This window comes from Metopolophium dirhodum, chromosome 1, assembly GCF_019925205.1.
Source record: "Metopolophium dirhodum isolate CAU chromosome 1, ASM1992520v1, whole genome shotgun sequence".
NCBI classification, from domain to species: domain Eukaryota; kingdom Metazoa; phylum Arthropoda; class Insecta; order Hemiptera; family Aphididae; genus Metopolophium; species Metopolophium dirhodum.
This window is the reverse complement of record NC_083560.1, coordinates 151,633,901-151,653,062: the sequence shown is the minus strand read 5'-3', so window position 1 is coordinate 151,653,062 and position 19,162 is coordinate 151,633,901.

Sequence of the window (19,162 nt, the reverse complement as noted above, 5' to 3'; positions counted from 1 at the left end):
TTTCCAAGCCAATTGATATACAGCTGTCAACCTGATATTTTTAAAAACGCAGACGTCTGTTCTACTGAAAACCATATAAGAATAACCTACATTCATGGAGGTTTTAAGTCGTTTCGTCAAAAAATCGAAAAATATAAAAACTATTCAAAAATATAGTTTTTTTTCTTTTTACCCTCGTAAACTGGCAACACCACAACGTCAGAACGCTATATCTGATATTGTAAAAAAGCTGAACAAATTATCTTTCTCTGAGTGCAAACAGCAGAACTCTACCTAAAATAGCTTAACAGCTATTAGCGGTTCAATACCAATATTTTAGGATTTTATGACAAAAAAATGTTGATAATTAATTAAAAATCGTTTTGTGAAGTATACAAAGGCGGTTTCTTCCAAGCCAACTGATATACAGCTGTCAACCTGATATTTTTAAAAACGCAGACGTCTGTTCTACTGAAACCATATAAGAATAACCTACATTCATGGAGGTTTTAAGTCGTTTCGTCAAAAAAATCGAAAAATATAAATCTATTCAAAAATTTAGTTTTTTTCTTTTCGCCCTCGTAAGCTGGCAACACCACAACGTCAGAACGCTATATCTGATATTGTAAAAAATCTGAACAAATTATCTTTCTCTGAGTGCAAACAGCAGAACTCTACCTAAAATAGCTTAAAAGATATTAGCGGTTCAATACCAATGTTTTAGGAATTATGACAAAAAAATGTTGATAATTAATTAAAAATCGTTTTGTGAAGTATACAAAGGCGGTTCTTCCAAGCCAATTGATATACAGCTGTCAACCTGATATTTCTAAAAACGCAGACGTCTGATCTTCTGAAACCATATAAGAATAAACCTACATTCATGGAGGTTTTAAGTCGTTTCGTCAAAAAATCGAAAAATATAAAAACTATTCAAAAATTTAGTTTTTTTCTTTTCACCCTCGTAAGCTGGCAACACCACAACGTCAGAACGCTATATCTGATATTGTAAAAAATCTGAACAAATTATCTTTCTCTGAGTGCAAACAGCAGAACTCTACCTAAAATAGCTTAAATGATATTAGCGGTTCAATACCAATGTTTTAGGAATTATGACAAAAAAATGTTGATAATTAATTAAAAATCGTTTTGTGAAGTATACAAAGGCGGTTCTTCCAAGCCAATTGATATACAGCTGTCAACCTGATATTTTTAAAAACGCAGACGTCTGTTCTACTGAAACCATATAAGAATAACCTACATTCATGGAGGTTAAAGTCGTTTCGTCAAATAATCGAAAAATATAAAAACTATTCAAAAATTTAGTTTTTTTCTTTTCGCCCTCGTAAACTGGCAACACCACAACGTCAGAACGCTATATCTGATATTGTAAAAAAGCTGAACAAATTATCTTTTTCTGAGTGCAAACAGCAGAACTCTAACTAAAATAGCTTAAACGATATTAGCGGTTCAATACCAATGTTTTAGGAATTATGACAAAAAAATGTTGATAATTAATTAAAAATCGTTTTGTGAAGTATACAAAGGCGGTTCTTCCAAGCCAATTGATATACAGCTGTCAACCTGATATTTTTAAAAACGCAGACGTCTGTTCTACTGAAACCATATAAGAATAACCTACATTCATGGAGGTTTTAAGTCGTTTCGTCAAAAAATCGAAAAATATAAAAACTATTCAAAAATATAGTTTTTTTCTTTTTACCCTCGTAAACTGGCAACACCACAACGTCAGAACGCTATATCTGATATTGTAAAAAAAGCTGAACAAATTATCTTTCTCTGAGTGCAAACAGCAGAACTCTACCTAAAATAGCTTAACAGCTATTAGCGGTTCAATACCAATATTTTAGGATTTATGACAAAAAAATGTTGATAATTAATTAAAAATCGTTTTGTGAAGTATACAAAGGCGGTTCTTCCAAGCCAACTGATATACAGCTGTCAACCTGATATTTTTAAAAACGCAGACGTCTGTTCTACTGAAACCATATAAGAATAACCTACATTCATGGAGGTTTTAAGTCGTTTCGTCAAAAAATCGAAAAATATAAATCTATTCAAAAATTTAGTTTTTTTCTTTTCGCCCTCGTAAGCTGGCAACACCACAACGTCAGAACGCTATATCTGATATTGTAAAAAATCTGAACAAATTATCTTTCTCTGAGTGCAAACAGCAGAACTCTACCTAAAATAGCTTAAAAGATATTAGCGTGTTCAATACCAATGTTTTAGGAATTATGACAAAAAAATGTTGATAATTAATTAAAAATCGTTTTGTGAAGTATACAAAGGCGGTTCTTCCAAGCCAATTGATATACAGCTGTCAACCTGATATTTTTAAAAACGCAGACGTCTGTTCTACTGAAACCATATAAGAATAAACCTACATTCATGGAGGTTAAAGTCGTTTCGTCAAATAATCGAAAAATATAAAAACTATTCAAAAATTTAGTTTTTTTCTTTTCGCCCTCGTAAACTGGCAACACCACAACGTCAGAACGCTATATCTGATATTGTAAAAAAGCTGAACAAATTATCTTTTTCTGAGTGCAAACAGCAGAACTCTAACTAAAATAGCTTAAACGATATTAGCGGTTCAATACCAATGTTTTAGGAATTATGACAAAAAAATGTTGATAATTAATTAAAAATCGTTTTGTGAAGTATACAAAGGCGGTTCTTCCAAGCCAATTGATATACAGCTGTCAACCTGATATTTTTAAAAACGCAGACGTCTGTTCTACTGAAACCATATAAGAATAACCTACATTCATGGAGGTTTTAAGTCGTTTCGTCAAAAAATCGAAAAATATAAAAACTATTCAAAAATATAGTTTTTTTCTTTTTACCCTCGTAAAACTGGCAACACCACAACGTCAGAACGCTATATCTGATATTGTAAAAAAGCTGAACAAATTATCTTTCTCTGAGTGCAAACAGCAGAACTCTACCTAAAATAGCTTAACAGCTATTAGCGGTTCAATACCAATATTTTAGGATTTATGACAAAAAAATGTTGATAATTAATTAAAAATCGTTTTGTGAAGTATACAAAGGCGGTTCTTCCAAGCCAATTGATATACAGCTGTCAACCTGATATTTTTAAAAACGCAGACGTCTGTTCTACTAAAACCATATAAGAATAACCTACATTCATGGAGGTTAAAGTCGTTTCGTCAAATAATCGAAAAATATAAAAACTATTCAAAAATTTAGTTTTTTTCTTTTCGCCCTCGTAAACTGGCAACACCACAATGCCAGAACGCTATTTCTGATATTGTAAAAAAGCTGAACAAATTATCTTTCTCTGAGTGCAAACAGCAGAACTCTACCAAAAACAGCTTAAAAGATATTAGCGGTCTATACCAATGTTTTAGGAATTATGACAAAAAAATGTTGATAATTAATGAAAAATCGTTTTGTGAAGTATACAAAGGCGGTTCTTCCAAGCCAATTGATATACAGCTGTCAACCTGATATTTCTAAAAACAAAGACGTCTGTTCTACTAAAACCATATAAGAATAACCTACATTCATGGAGGTTTTAAGTCGTTTCGTCAAAAAATCGAAAAATATAAAAACTATTCAAAAATATAGTTTTTTTCTTTTTACCCTCGTAAACTGGCAACACCACAACGTCAGAACGCTTATATCTGATATTGGTAAAAAAGCTGAACAAATTATCTTTCTCTGAGTGCAAACAGCAGAACTCTACCTAAAATAGCTTAACAGCTATTAGCGGTTCAATACCAATATTTTAGGATTTATGACAAAAAAAATGTTGATAATTAATTAAAAATCGTTTTGTGGAAGTATACAAAGGCGGTTCTTCCAAGCCAACTGATATACAGCTGTCAACCTGATATTTTTAAAAACGCAGACGTCTGTTCTACTGAAACCATATAAGAATAACCTACATTCATGGAGGTTTTTAAGTCGTTTCGTCAAAAAATCGAAAAATATAAATCTATTCAAAAATTTAGTTTTTTTCTTTTCGCCCTCGTAAGCTGGGCAACACCACAACGTCCAGAACGCTATATCTGATATTGTAAAAAATCTGAACAAATTATCTTTCTCTGAGTGCAAACAGCAGAACTCTACCTAAAAATAGCTTAAAAGATATTAGCGGTTCAATACCAATGTTTTAGGAATTATGACAAAAAAATGTTGATAATTAATTAAAAATCGTTTTGTGAAGTATACAAAGGCGGTTCTTCCAAGCCAATTGATATACAGCTGTCAACCTGATATTTTTAAAAACGCAGACGTCTGTTCTACTAAAACCATATAAGAATAACCTACATTCATGGAGGTTAAAGTCGTTTCGTCAAATAATCGAAAAATATAAAAACTATTCAAAAATTTAGTTTTTTTCTTTTCCTCCTCGTAAACTGGCAACACCACAACGTCAGAACGCTATATCTGATATTGTAAAAAAGCTGAACAAATTATCTTTTTCTGAGTGCAAACAGCAGAACTCTAACTAAAATAGCTTAAACGATATTAGCGGTTCAATACCAATGTTTTAGGAATTATGACAACAAAATGTTGATAATTAATGAAAAATCGTTTTGTGAAGTATACAAAGGCGGTTCTTCCAAGCCAATTGATATACAGCTGTCAACCTGATATTTCTAAAAACGCAGACGTCTGTTCTACCTGAAACCATATAAGAATAACCTACATTCATGGAGGTTTTAAGTCGTTTCGTCAAAAAATCGAAAAATATAAAAAACTATTCAAAAATTTAGTTTTTTTCTTTTCGCCCTCGTAAGCTGGCAACACCACAACGTCAGAACGCTATATCTGATATTGTAAAAACGCTGAACAAATTATCTTTCTCTGAGTGCAAACAGCAGAACTCTACCTAAAATAGCTTAAAAGATATTAGCGGTTCAATACCAATGTTTTAGGAATTATGACAAAAAAATGTTGATAATTAATTAAAAATCGTTTTGTGAAGTATACAAAGGCGGTTCTTCCAAGCCAATTGATATACAGCTGTCAACCTGATATTTCTAAAAACGCAGACGTCTGTTCTACTGAAACCATATAAGAATAACCCTACATTCATGGAGGTTTTAAGTCGTTTCGTCAAAAAATCGAAAAATATAAAAACTATTCAAAAATTTAGTGTTTTTCTTTTCGCCCTCGTAAGCTGGCAACACCACAACGTCAGAACGCTATATCTGATATTGTAAAAAATCTGAACAAATTATCTTTCTCTGAGTGCAAACAGCAGAACTCTACCTAAAATAGCTTAAAAGATATTAGCGGTTCAATACCAATGTTTTAGGAATTATGACAACAAAATGTTGATAATTAATGAAAAATCGTTTTGTGAAGTATACAAAGGCGGTTCTTCCAAGCCAATTGATATACAGCTGTAAACCTGATATTTTTAAAAACGCAGACGTCTGTTCTACTGAAACCATATAAGAATAACCTACATTCATGGAGGTTTTCAGTCGTTTCGTCAAATAATCGAAAAATATAAAAACTATTCAAAAATTTAGTTTTTTTCTTTTCGCCCTCGTAAGCTGGCAACACCACAACGTCAGAACGCTATATCTGATATTGTAAAAAATCTGAACAAATTATCTTTCTCTGAGTGCAAACAGCAGAACTGTACCTAAAATAGCTTAAAAGATATTAGCGGTTCAATACCAATGTTTTAGGAATTATGACAAAAAAATGTTGATAATTAATTAAAAATCGTTTTGTGAAGTATACAAAGCCGGTTCTTCCAAGCCAATTGATATACAGCTGTCAACCTGATATTTTTAAAAACGCAGACGTCTGTTCTACTGAAACCATATAAGAATAACCTACATTCACGGAGGTTAAAGTCGTTTCGTCAAATAATCGAAAAATATAAAAACTATTCAAAAATTTAGTTTTTTTCTTTTCGCCCTCGTAAACTGGCAACACCACAATGTCAGAACGCTATTTCTGATATTGTAAAAAAGCTGAACAAATTATCTTTCTCTGAGTGCAAACAGCAGAACTCTACCAAAAATAGCTTAAAAGATATTAGCGGTCTATACCAATGTTTTAGGAATTATGACAAAAAATGTTGATAATTAATGAAAAATCGTTTTGTGAAGTATACAAAGGCGGTTCTTCCAAGCCAATTGATATACAGCTGTCAACCTGATATTTCTAAAAACAAAGACGTCTGTTCTACTAAAACCATATAAGAATAACCTACATTCATGGAGGTTTTAAGTCGTTTCGTCAAAAAATCGAAAAATATAAAAACTATTCAAAAATTTAGTTTTTTTCTTTTCGCCCTCGTAAGCTGGCAACACCACAACGTCAGAACGCTATATCTGATATTGTAAAAAATCTGAACAAATTATCTTTCTCTGAGTGCAAACAGCAGAACTCTACCTAAAATAGCTTAAAAGATATTAGCGGTTCAATACCAATGTTTTAGGAATTATGACAAAAAAATGTTGATAATTAATGAAAAATCGTTTTGTGAAGTATACAAAGGCGGTTCTTCCAAGCCAATTGATATACAGCTGTCAACCTGATATTTTTAAAAACGCAGACGTCTGTTCTACTGAAACCATATAAGAATAACCTACATTCATGGAGGTTTTCAGTCGTTTCGTCAAATAATCGAAAAATATAAAAACTATTCAAAAATTTAGTTTTTTTCTTTTCACCCTCGTTAAACTGGCAACACCACAATGTCAGAACGCTATATCTGATATTGTAAAAAAGCTGAACAAATTATCTTTTTCTGAGTGCAAACAGCAGAACTCTAACTAAAATAGCTTAAACGATATTAGCGGTTCAATACCAATGTTTTAGGAATTATGACAACAAAATGTTGATAATTAATGAAAAATCGTTTTGTGAAGTATACAAAGGCGGTTCTTCCAAGCCAATTGATATACAGCTGTCAACCTGATATTTCTATTAACGCAGACGTCTGTTCTACTAAAACCATATAAGAATAACCTACATTCATGGAGGTTTTCAGTCGTTTCGTCAAATAATCGAAAAATATAAAAACTATTCAAAAATTTAGTTTTTTTCTTTTCACCCTCGTAAACTGGCAACACCACAATGTCAGAAAGCTATATCTGATATTGTAAAAAAGCTGAACAAATTATCTTTTTCTGAGTGCAAACCAGCAGAACTCTAACTAAAATAGCTTAAACGATATTAGCGGTTCAATACCAATGTTTTATGGAATTATGACAACAAAATGTTGATAATTAATGAAAAATCGTTTTGTGAAGTATACAAAGGCGGTTCTTCCAAGCCAATTGATATACAGCTGTCAACCTGATATTTCTAAAAACGCAGACGTCTGTTCTACTGAAACCATATAAGAATAACCTACATTCATGGAGGTTTTAAGTCGTTTCGTCAAAAAATCGAAAAAATATAAAAACTATTCAAAAATATAGTTTTTTTCTTTTCACTCTCGTAAACTGGCAACACTACTACGTCAGAACGCTATATCTGATATTGTAAAAAAGCTGAACAAATTATCTTTTTCTGAGTGCAAACAGCAGAACTCTAACTAAAATAGTTTAAACGATATTAGCGGTTCAATACCAATGTTTTAGGAATTATGACAACAAAATGTTGATAATTAATGAAAAATCGTTTTGTGAAGTATACAAAGGCGGTTCTTCCAAGCCAATTGATATACAGCTGTCAACCTGATATTTTTAAAAACGCAGACGTCTGTTCTACTGAAAACCATATAAGAATAACCTACATTCATGGAGGTTTTCAGTCGTTTCGTCAAATAATCGAAAAATATAAAACTATTCAAAAATTTAGTTTTTTTCTTTTCACCCTCGTAAACTGGCAACACCACAATGTCAGAACGCTATATCTGATATTGTAAAAAAAGCTGAACAAATTATCTTTTTCTGAGTGCAAACAGCAGAACTCTAACTAAAATAGCTTAAACGATATTAGCGGTTCAATACCAATGTTTTAGGAATTATGACAACAAAATGTTGATAATTAATGAAAAATCGTTTTGTGAAGTATACAAAGGCGGTTCTTCCAAGCCAATTGATATACAGCTGTAAACCTGATATTTTTAAAAACGCAGACGTCTGTTCTACTGAAACCATATAAGAATAACCTACATTCATGGAGGTTTTCAGTCGTTTCGTCAAATAATCGAAAAATATAAAAACTATTCAAAAATTTAGTTTTTTTTCTTTTCACCCTCGTAAACTGGCAACACCACAATGTCAGAACGCTATATCTGATATTGTAAAAAAGCTGAACAAATTATCTTTTTCTGAGTGCAAACAGCAGAACTCTAACTAAAATAGCTTAAACGATATTAGCGGTTCAATACCAATGTTTTAGGAATTATGACAACAAAATGTTGATAATTAATGAAAAATCGTTTTGTGAAGTATACAAAGGCGGTTCTTCCAAGCCAATTGATATACAGCTGTCAACCTGATATTTCTAAAAACGCAGACGTCTGTTCTACTAAAACCATATAAGAATAACCTACATTCATGGAGGTTTTAAGTCGTTTCGTCAAAAAATCGAAAAATATAAAAACTATTCAAAAATTTAGTTTTTTTCTTTTCGCCCTCGTAAGCTGGCAACACCACAACGTCAGAACGCTATATCTGATATTGTAAAAAAATCTGAACAAATTATCTTTCTCTGAGTGCAAACAGCAGAACTCTACCTAAAAATAGCTTAAAAGATATTAGCGGTTCAATACCAATGTTTTAGGAATTATGACAAAAAAATGTTGATAATTAATTAAAAATCGTTTTGTGAAGTATACAAAGGCGGTTCTTCCAAGCCAATTGATATACAGCTGTCAACCTGATATTTTTAAAAACGCAAGACGTCTGTTCTACTGAAACCATATAAGAATAACCTACATTCACGGAGGTTAAAGTCGTTTCGTCAAATAATCGAAAAATATAAAAACTATTCAAAAATTTAGTTTTTTTCTTTTCGCCCTCGTAAACTGGCAACACCACAATGTCAGAACGCTATTTCTGATATTGTAAAAAAAGCTGAACAAATTATCTTTCTCTGAGTGCAAACAGCAGAACTCTACCAAAATAGCTTAAAAGATATTAGCGGTCTATACCAATGTTTTAGGAATTATGACAAAAAAATGTTGATAATTAATGAAAAATCGTTTTGTGAAGTATACAAAGGCGGTTCTTCCAAGCCAATTGATATACAGCTGTCAACCTGATATTTCTAAAAACAAAGACGTCTGTTCTACTAAAAACCATATAAGAATAACCTACATTCATGGAGGTTTTAAGTCGTTTCGTCAAAAAATCGAAAAATATAAAAACTATTCAAAAATTTAGTTTTTTTCTTTTCGCCCTCGTAAGCTGGCAACACCACAACGTCAGAACGCTATATCTGATATTGTAAAAAATCTGAACAAATTATCTTTCTCTGAGTGCAAACAGCAGAACTCTACCTAAAATAGCTTAAAAGATATTAGCGGTTCAATACCAATGTTTTAGGAATTATGACAAAAAAATGTTGATAATTAATGAAAAATCGTTTTGTGAAGTATACAAAGGCGGTTCTTCCAAGCCAATTGATATACAGCTGTCAACCTGATATTTTTAAAAACGCAGACGTCTGTTCTACTGAAACCATATAAGAATAACCTACATTCATGGAGGTTTTCAGTCGTTTCGTCAAATAATCGAAAATATAAAAACTATTCAAAAATTTAGTTTTTTTCTTTTCACCCTCGTAAACTGGCAACACCACAATGTCAGAACGCTATATCTGATATTGTAAAAAAAGCTGAACAAATTATCTTTTTCTGAGTGCAAACAGCAGAACTCTAACTAAAATAGCTTAAACGATATTAGCGGTTCAATACCAATGTTTTAGGAATTATGACAACAAAATGTTGATAATTAATGAAAAATCGTTTTGTGAAGTATACAAAGGCGGTTCTTCCAAGCCAATTGATATACAGCTGTCAACCTGATATTTCTATTAACGCAGACGTCTGTTCTACTAAAACCATATAAGAATAACCTACATTCATGGAGGTTTTCAGTCGTTTTCGTCAAATAATCGAAAAATATAAAAACTATTCAAAAATTTAGTTTTTTTCTTTTCACCCTCGTAAACTGGCAACACCACAATGTCAGAAAGCTATATCTGATATTGTAAAAAAGCTGAACAAATTATCTTTTTCTGAGTGCAAACAGCAGAACTCTAACTAAAATAGCTTAAACGATATTAGCGGTTCAATACCAATGTTTTAGGAATTATGACAACAAAATGTTGATAATTAATGAAAAATCGTTTTTGTGAAGTATACAAAGGCGGTTCTTCCAAGCCAATTGATATACAGCTGTCAACCTGATATTTCTAAAAACGCAGACGTCTGTTCTACTGAAACCATATAAGAATAACCTACATTCATGGAGGTTTTAAGTCGTTTCGTCAAAAAATCGAAAAATATTAAAAAACTATTCAAAAATATAGTTTTTTTTCTTTTCACTCTCGTAAACTGGCAACACTACTACGTCAGAACGCTATATCTGATATTTGTAAAAAAGCTGAACAAATTATCTTTTTCTGAGTGCAAACAGCAGAACTCTAACTAAAATAGTTTAAACGATATTAGCGGTTCAATACCAATGTTTTAGGAATTATGACAACAAAATGTTGATAATTAATGAAAAATCGTTTTGTGAAGTATACAAAGGCGGTTCTTCCAAGCCAATTGTTATACAGCTGTCAACCTGATATTTTTAAAAACGCAGACGTCTGTTCTACTGAAACCATATAAGAATAACCTACATTCATGGAGGTTTTCAGTCGTTTCGTCAAATAATCGAAAAATATAAAAACTATTCAAAAATTTAGTTTTTTTCTTTTCACCCTCGTAAACTGGCAACACCACAATGTCAGAACGCTATATCTGATATTGTAAAAAAGCTGAACAAATTATCTTTTTCTGAGTGCAAACAGCAGAACTCTAACTAAAATAGCTTAAACGATATTAGCGGTTCAATACCAATGTTTTAGGAATTATGACAACAAAATGTTGATAATTAATGAAAAATCGTTTTGTGAAGTATACAAAGGCGGTTCTTCCAAGCCAATTGATATACAGCTGTCAACCTGATATTTCTAAAAACAAAGACGTCTGTTCTACTAAAACCATATAAGAATAACCTACATTCATGGAGGTTTTAAGTCGTTTCGTCAAAAAATCGAAAAATATAAAAACTATTCAAAAATTTAGTTTTTTTCTTTTCGCCCTCGTAAGCTGGCAACACCACAACGTCAGAACGCTATATCTGATATTGTAAAAAATCTGAACAAATTATCTTTCTCTGAGTGCAAACAGCAGAACTCTACCTAAAATAGCTTAAAAGATATTAGCGGTTCAATACCAATGTTTTAGGAATTATGACAAAAAAATGTTGATAATTAATGAAAAATCGTTTTGTGAAGTATACAAAGGCGGTTCTTCCAAGCCAATTGATATACAGCTGTCAACCTGATAATTTTAAAAACGCAGACGTCTGTTCTACTGAAACCATATAAGAATAACCTACATTCATGGAGGTTTTCAGTCGTTTCGTCAAATAATCGAAAAATATAAAAACTATTCAAAAATTTAGTTTTTTTCTTTTCACCCTCGTAAACTGGCAACACCACAATGTCAGAACGCTATATCTGATATTGTAAAAAAGCTGAACAAATTATCTTTTTCTGAGTGCAAACAGCAGAACTCTAACTAAAATAGCTTAAACGATATTAGCGGTTCAATACCAATGTTTTAGGAATTATGACAACAAAATGTTGATAATTAATGAAAAATCGTTTTGTGAAGTATACAAAGGCGGTTCTTCCAAGCCAATTGATATACAGCTGTCAACCTGATATTTCTATTAACGCAGACGTCTGTTCTACTAAAACCATATAAGAATAACCTACATTCATGGAGGTTTTCAGTCGTTTCGTCAAATAATCGAAAAATATAAAAACTATTCAAAAATTTAGTTTTTTTCTTTTCACCCTCGTAAACTGGCAACACCACAATGTCAGAAAGCTATATCTGATATTGTAAAAAAGCTGAACAAATTATCTTTTTCTGAGTGCAAACAGCAGAACTCTAACTAAAATAGCTTAAACGATATTAGCGGTTCAATACCAATGTTTTAGGAATTATGACAACAAAATGTTGATAATTAATGAAAAATCGTTTTGTGAAGTATACAAAGGCGGTTCTTCCAAGCCAATTGATATACAGCTGTCAACCTGATATTTCTAAAAACGCAGACGTCTGTTCTACTGAAACCATATAAGAATAACCTACATTCATGGAGGTTTTAAGTCGTTTCGTCAAAAAATCGAAAAATATAAAAACTATTCAAAAATATAGTTTTTTTCTTTTCACTCTCGTAAACTGGCAACACTACTACGTCAGAACGCTATATCTGATATTGTAAAAAAGCTGAACAAATTATCTTTTTCTGAGTGCAAACAGCAGAACTCTAACTAAAATAGTTTAAACGATATTAGCGGTTCAATACCAATGTTTTAGGAATTAAAACAACAAAATGTTGATAATTAATGAAAAATCGTTTTGTGAAGTATACAAAGGCGGTTCTTCCAAGCCAATTGTTATACAGCTGTCAACCTGATATTTTTAAAAACGCAGACGTCTGTTCTACTGAAACCATATAAGAATAACCTACATTCATGGAGGTTTTCAGTCGTTTCGTCAAATAATCGAAAAATATAAAAACTATTCAAAAATTTAGTTTTTTTCTTTTCACCCTCGTAAACTGGCAACACCACAATGTCAGAACGCTATATCTGATATTGTAAAAAAGCTGAACAAATTATCTTTTTCTGAGTGCAAACAGCAGAACTCTAACTAAAATAGCTTAAACGATATTAGCGGTTCAATACCAATGTTTTAGGAATTATGACAACAAAATGTTGATAATTAATGAAAAATCGTTTTGTGAAGTATACAAAGGCGGTTCTTCCAAGCCAATTGATATACAGCTGTAAACCTGATATTTTTAAAAACGCAGACGTCTGTTCTACTGAAACCATATAAGAATAACCTACATTCATGGAGGTTTTCAGTCGTTTCGTCAAATAATCGAAAAATATAAAAACTATTCAAAAATTTAGTTTTTTTCTTTTCACCCTCGTAAACTGGCAACACCACAATGTCAGAACGCTATATCTGATATTGTAAAAAAGCTGAACAAATTATCTTTTTCTGAGTGCAAACAGCAGAACTCTAACTAAAATAGCTTAAACGATATTAGCGGTTCAATACCAATGTTTTAGGAATTATGACAACAAAATGTTGATAATTAATGAAAAATCGTTTTGTGAAGTATACAAAGGCGGTTCTTCCAAGCCAATTGATATACAGCTGTCAACCTGATATTTCTAAAAACGCAGACGTCTGTTCTACTAAAACCATATAAGAATAACCTACATTCATGGAGGTTTTAAGTCGTTTCGTCAAAAAAATCGAAAAATATAAAAACTATTCAAAAATTTAGTTTTTTTCTTTTCGCCCTCGTAAGCTGGCAACACCACAACGTCAGAACGCTATATCTGATATTGTAAAAAATCTGAACAAATTATCTTTCTCTGAGTGCAAACAGCAGAACTCTACCTAAAATAGCTTAAAAGATATTAGCGGTTCAATACCAATGTTTTAGGAATTATGACAAAAAAATGTTGATAATTAATTAAAAATCGTTTTGTGAAGTATACAAAGGCGGTTCTTCCAAGCCAATTGATATACAGCTGTCAACCTGATATTTTTAAAAACGCAGACGTCTGTTCTACTGAAACCATATAAGAATAACCTACATTCACGGAGGTTAAAGTCGTTTCGTCAAATAATCGAAAAATATAAAAACTATTCAAAAATTTAGTTTTTTTCTTTTCGCCCTCGTAAACTGGCAACACCACAATGTCAGAACGCTATTTCTGATATTGTAAAAAAGCTGAACAAATTATCTTTCTCTGAGTGCAAACATCAGAACTCTACCAAAAATAGCTTAAAAGATATTAGCGGTCTATACCAATGTTTTAGGAATTATGACAAAAAAATGTTGATAATTAATGAAAAATCGTTTTGTGAAGTATACAAAGGCGGTTCTTCCAAGCCAATTGATATACAGCTGTCAACCTGATATTTCTATTAACGCAGACGTCTGTTCTACTAAAACCATATAAGAATAACCTACATTCATGGAAGTTTTAAGTCGTTTCGTCAAAAAATCGAAAAATATAAAAACTATTCAAAAATTTAGTTTTTTTCTTTTCGCCCTCGTAAGCTGGCAACACCACAACGTCAGAACGCTATATCTGATATTGTAAAGAATCTGAACAAATTATCTTTTTCTGAGTGCAAACAGCAGAACTCTAACTAAAATAGCTTAAACGATATTAGCGGTTCAATACCAATGTTTTAGGAATTATGACAACAAAATGTTGATAATTAATGAAAAATCGTTTTGTGAAGTATACAAAGGCGGTTCTTCCAAGCCAATTGATATACAGCTGTCAACCTGATATTTCTATTAACGCAGACGTCTGTTCTACTAAAACCATATAAGAATAACCTACATTCATGGAGGTTTTCAGTCGTTTCGTCAAATAATCGAAAAATATAAAAACTATTCAAAAATTTAGTTTTTTTCTTTTCACCCTCGTAAACTGGCAACACCACAATGTCAGAAAGCTATATCTGATATTGTAAAAAAGCTGAACAAATTATCTTTTTCTGAGTGCAAACAGCAGAACTCTAACTAAAATAGCTTAAACGATATTAGCGGTTCAATACCAATGTTTTAGGAATTATGACAACAAAATGTTGATAATTAATGAAAAATCGTTTTGTGAAGTATACAAAGGCGGTTCTTCCAAGCCAATTGATATACAGCTGTCAACCTGATATTTCTAAAAACGCAGACGTCTGTTCTACTGAAACCATATAAGAATAACCTACATTCATGGAGGTTTTAAGTCGTTTCGTCAAAAAATCGAAAAATATAAAAACTATTCAAAAATATAGTTTTTTTCTTTTCACTCTCGTAAACTGGCAACACTACTACGTCAGAACGCTATATCTGATATTGTAAAAAAGCTGAACAAATTATCTTTTTCTGAGTGCAAACAGCAGAACTCTAACTAAAATAGTTTAAACGATATTAGCGGTTCAATACCAATGTTTTAGGAATTATGACAACAAAATGTTGATAATTAATGAAAAATCGTTTTGTGAAGTATACAAAGGCGGTTCTTCCAAGCCAATTGATATACAGCTGTCAACCTGATATTTTTAAAAACGCAGACGTCTGTTCTACTGAAACCATATAAGAATAACCTACATTCATGGAGGTTTTCAGTCGTTTCGTCAAATAATCGAAAAATATAAAAACTATTCAAAAATTTAGTTTTTTTCTTTTCACCCTCGTAAACTGGCAACACCACAATGTCAGAACGCTATATCTGATATTGTAAAAAAGCTGAACAAATTATCTTTTTCTGAGTGCAAACAGCAGAACTCTAACTAAAATAGCTTAAACGATATTAGCGGTTCAATACCAATGTTTTAGGAATTATGACAACAAAATGTTGATAATTAATGAAAAATCGTTTTGTGAAGTATACAAAGGCGGTTCTTCCAAGCCAATTGATATACAGCTGTAAACCTGATATTTTTAAAAACGCAGACGTCTGTTCTACTGAAACCATATAAGAATAACCTACATTCATGGAGGTTTTCAGTCGTTTCGTCAAATAATCGAAAAATATAAAAACTATTCAAAAATTTAGTTTTTTTCTTTTCACCCTCGTAAACTGGCAACACCACAATGTCAGAACGCTATATCTGATATTGTAAAAAAGCTGAACAAATTATCTTTTTCTGAGTGCAAACAGCAGAACTCTAACTAAAATAGCTTAAACGATATTAGCGGTTCAATACCAATGTTTTAGGAATTATGACAACAAAATGTTGATAATTAATGAAAAATCGTTTTGTGAAGTATACAAAGGCGGTTCTTCCAAGCCAATTGATATACAGCTGTCAACCTGATATTTCTAAAAACGCAGACGTCTGTTCTACTAAAACCATATAAGAATAACCTACATTCATGGAGGTTTTAAGTCGTTTCGTCAAAAAATCGAAAAATATAAAAACTATTCAAAAATTTAGTTTTTTTCTTTTCGCCCTCGTTAGCTGGCAACACCACAACGTCAGAACGCTATATCTGATATTGTAAAAAATCTGAACAAATTATCTTTCTCTGAGTGCAAACAGCAGAACTCTACCTAAAATAGCTTAAAAGATATTAGCGGTTCAATACCAATGTTTTAGGAATTATGACAAAAAAATGTTGATAATTAATTAAAAATCGTTTTGTGAAGTATACAAAGGCGGTTCTTCCAAGCCAATTGATATACAGCTGTCAACCTGATATTTTTAAAAACGCAGACGTCTGTTCTACTGAAACCATATAAGAATAACCTACATTCACGGAGGTTAAAGTCGTTTCGTCAAATAATCGAAAAATATAAAAACTATTCAAAAATTTAGTTTTTTTCTTTTCGCCCTCGTAAACTGGCAACACCACAATGTCAGAACGCTATTTCTGATATTGTAAAAAAGCTGAACAAATTATCTTTCTCTGAGTGCAAACAGCAGAACTCTACCAAAAATAGCTTAAAAGATATTAGCGGTCTATACCAATGTTTTAGGAATTATGACAAAAAAATGTTGATAATTAATGAAAAATCGTTTTGTGAAGTATACAAAGGCGGTTCTTCCAAGCCAATTGATATACAGCTGTCAACCTGATATTTCTAAAAACAAAGACGTCTGTTCTACTAAAACCATATAAGAATAACCTACATTCATGGAGGTTTTAAGTCGTTTCGTCAAAAAATCGAAAAATATAAAAACTATTCAAAAATTTAGTTTTTTTCTTTTCGCCCTCGTAAGCTGGCAACACCACAACGTCAGAACGCTATATCTGATATTGTAAAAAATCTGAACAAATTATCTTTCTCTGAGTGCAAACAGCAGAACTCTACCTAAAATAGCTTAAAAGATATTAGCGGTTCAATACCAATGTTTTAGGAATTATGACAAAAAAATGTTGATAATTAATGAAAAATCGTTTTGTGAAGTATACAAAGGCGGTTCTTCCAAGCCAATTGATATACAGCTGTCAACCTGATATTTTTTAAAACGCAGACGTCTGTTCTACTGAAACCATATAAGAATAACCTACATTCATGGAGGTTTTCAGTCGTTTCGTCAAATAATCGAAAAATATAAAAACTATTCAAAAATTTAGTTTTTTTCTTTTCACCCTCGTAAACTGGCAACACCACAATGTCAGAACGCTATATCTGATATTGTAAAAAAGCTGAACAAATTATCTTTTTCTGAGTGCAAACAGCAGAACTCTAACTAAAATAGCTTAAACGATATTAGCGGTTCAATACCAATGTTTTAGGAATTATGACAACAAAATGTTGATAATTAATGAAAAATCGTTTTGTGAAGTATACAAAGGCGGTTCTTCCAAGCCAATTGATATACAGCTGTCAACCTGATATTTCTATTAACGCAGACGTCTGTTCTACTAAAACCATATAAGAATAACCTACATTCATGGAAGTTTTAAGTCGTTTCGTCAAAAAATCGAAAAATATAAAAACTATTCAAAAATTTAGATTTTTTCTTTTCGCCCTCGTAAGCTGGCAACACCACAACGTCAGAACGCTATATCTGATATTGTAAAGAATCTGAACAAATTATCTTTCTCTGAGTGCAAACAGCAGAACTCTACCTAAAATAGCTTAAAAGATATTAGCGGTTCAATACCAATGTTTTAGGAATTATGACAAAAAAATGTTGATAATTAATTAAAAATCGTTTTGTGAAGTATACAAAGGCGGTTCTTCCAAGCTAATTGATATACAGCTGACAACCTGATATTTTTAAAAACGCAGACGTCTGTTCTACTGAAACCATATAAGAATAACCTACATTCACGGAGGTTAAAGTCGTTTCGTCAAATAATCGAAAAATATAAAAACTATTCAAAAATTTAGTTTTTTTCTTTTCGCCCTCGTAAACTGTAACATCACAATGTCAGAACGCTATTTCTGATATTTTAAAAAAGCTGAACAAATTATCTTTTTCTGAGTGCAAACAGCAGAACTCTAACTAAAATAGTTTAAACGATATTAGCGGTTCAATACCAATGTTTTAGGAATTATGACAACAAAATGTTGATAATTAATGAAAAATCGTTTTGTGAAGTATACAAAGGCGGTTCTTCCAAGCCAATTGATATACAGCTGTCAACCTGATATTTTTAAAAACGCAGAAGTCTGTTCTACTGAAACCATATAAGAATAACCTACATTCATGGAGGTTTTAAGTCGTTTCGTCAAAAAATCGAAAAATATAAAAACTATTCAAAAATATAGTTTTTTTCTTTTCACCCTCGTAAACTGGCAACACCACAACGTCAGAACGCTATATCTGATATTGTAAAAAATCTGAACAAATTATCTTTCTCTGAGTGCAAACAGCAGAACTCTACCTAAAATAGCTTAAAAGATATTAGCGGTTCAATACCAATGTTTTAGGAATTATGACAAAAAAATGTTGATAATTAATTAAAAATCGTTTTGTGAAGTATACAAAGGCGGTTCTTCCAAGCCAATTGATATACAGCTGTCAACCTGATATTTTTAAAAACGCAGACGTCTGTTCTACTGAAACCATATAAGAATAACCTACATTCACGGAGGTTAAAGTCGTTTCGTCAAATAATCGAAAAATATAAAAACTATTCAAAAATTTAGTTTTTTTCTTTTCGCCCTCGTAAACTGGCAACACCACAATGTCAGAACGCTATTTCTGATATTGTAAAAAAGCTGAACAAATTATCTTTTTCTGAGTGCAAACAGCAGAACTCTACCAAAAATAGCTTAAAAGATATTAGCGGTCTATACCAATGTTTTAGGAATTATGACAAAAAAATGTTGATAATTAATGAAAAATCGTTTTGTGAAGTATACAAAGGCGGTTCTTCCAAGCCAATTGATATACAGCTGTCAACCTGATATTTCTAAA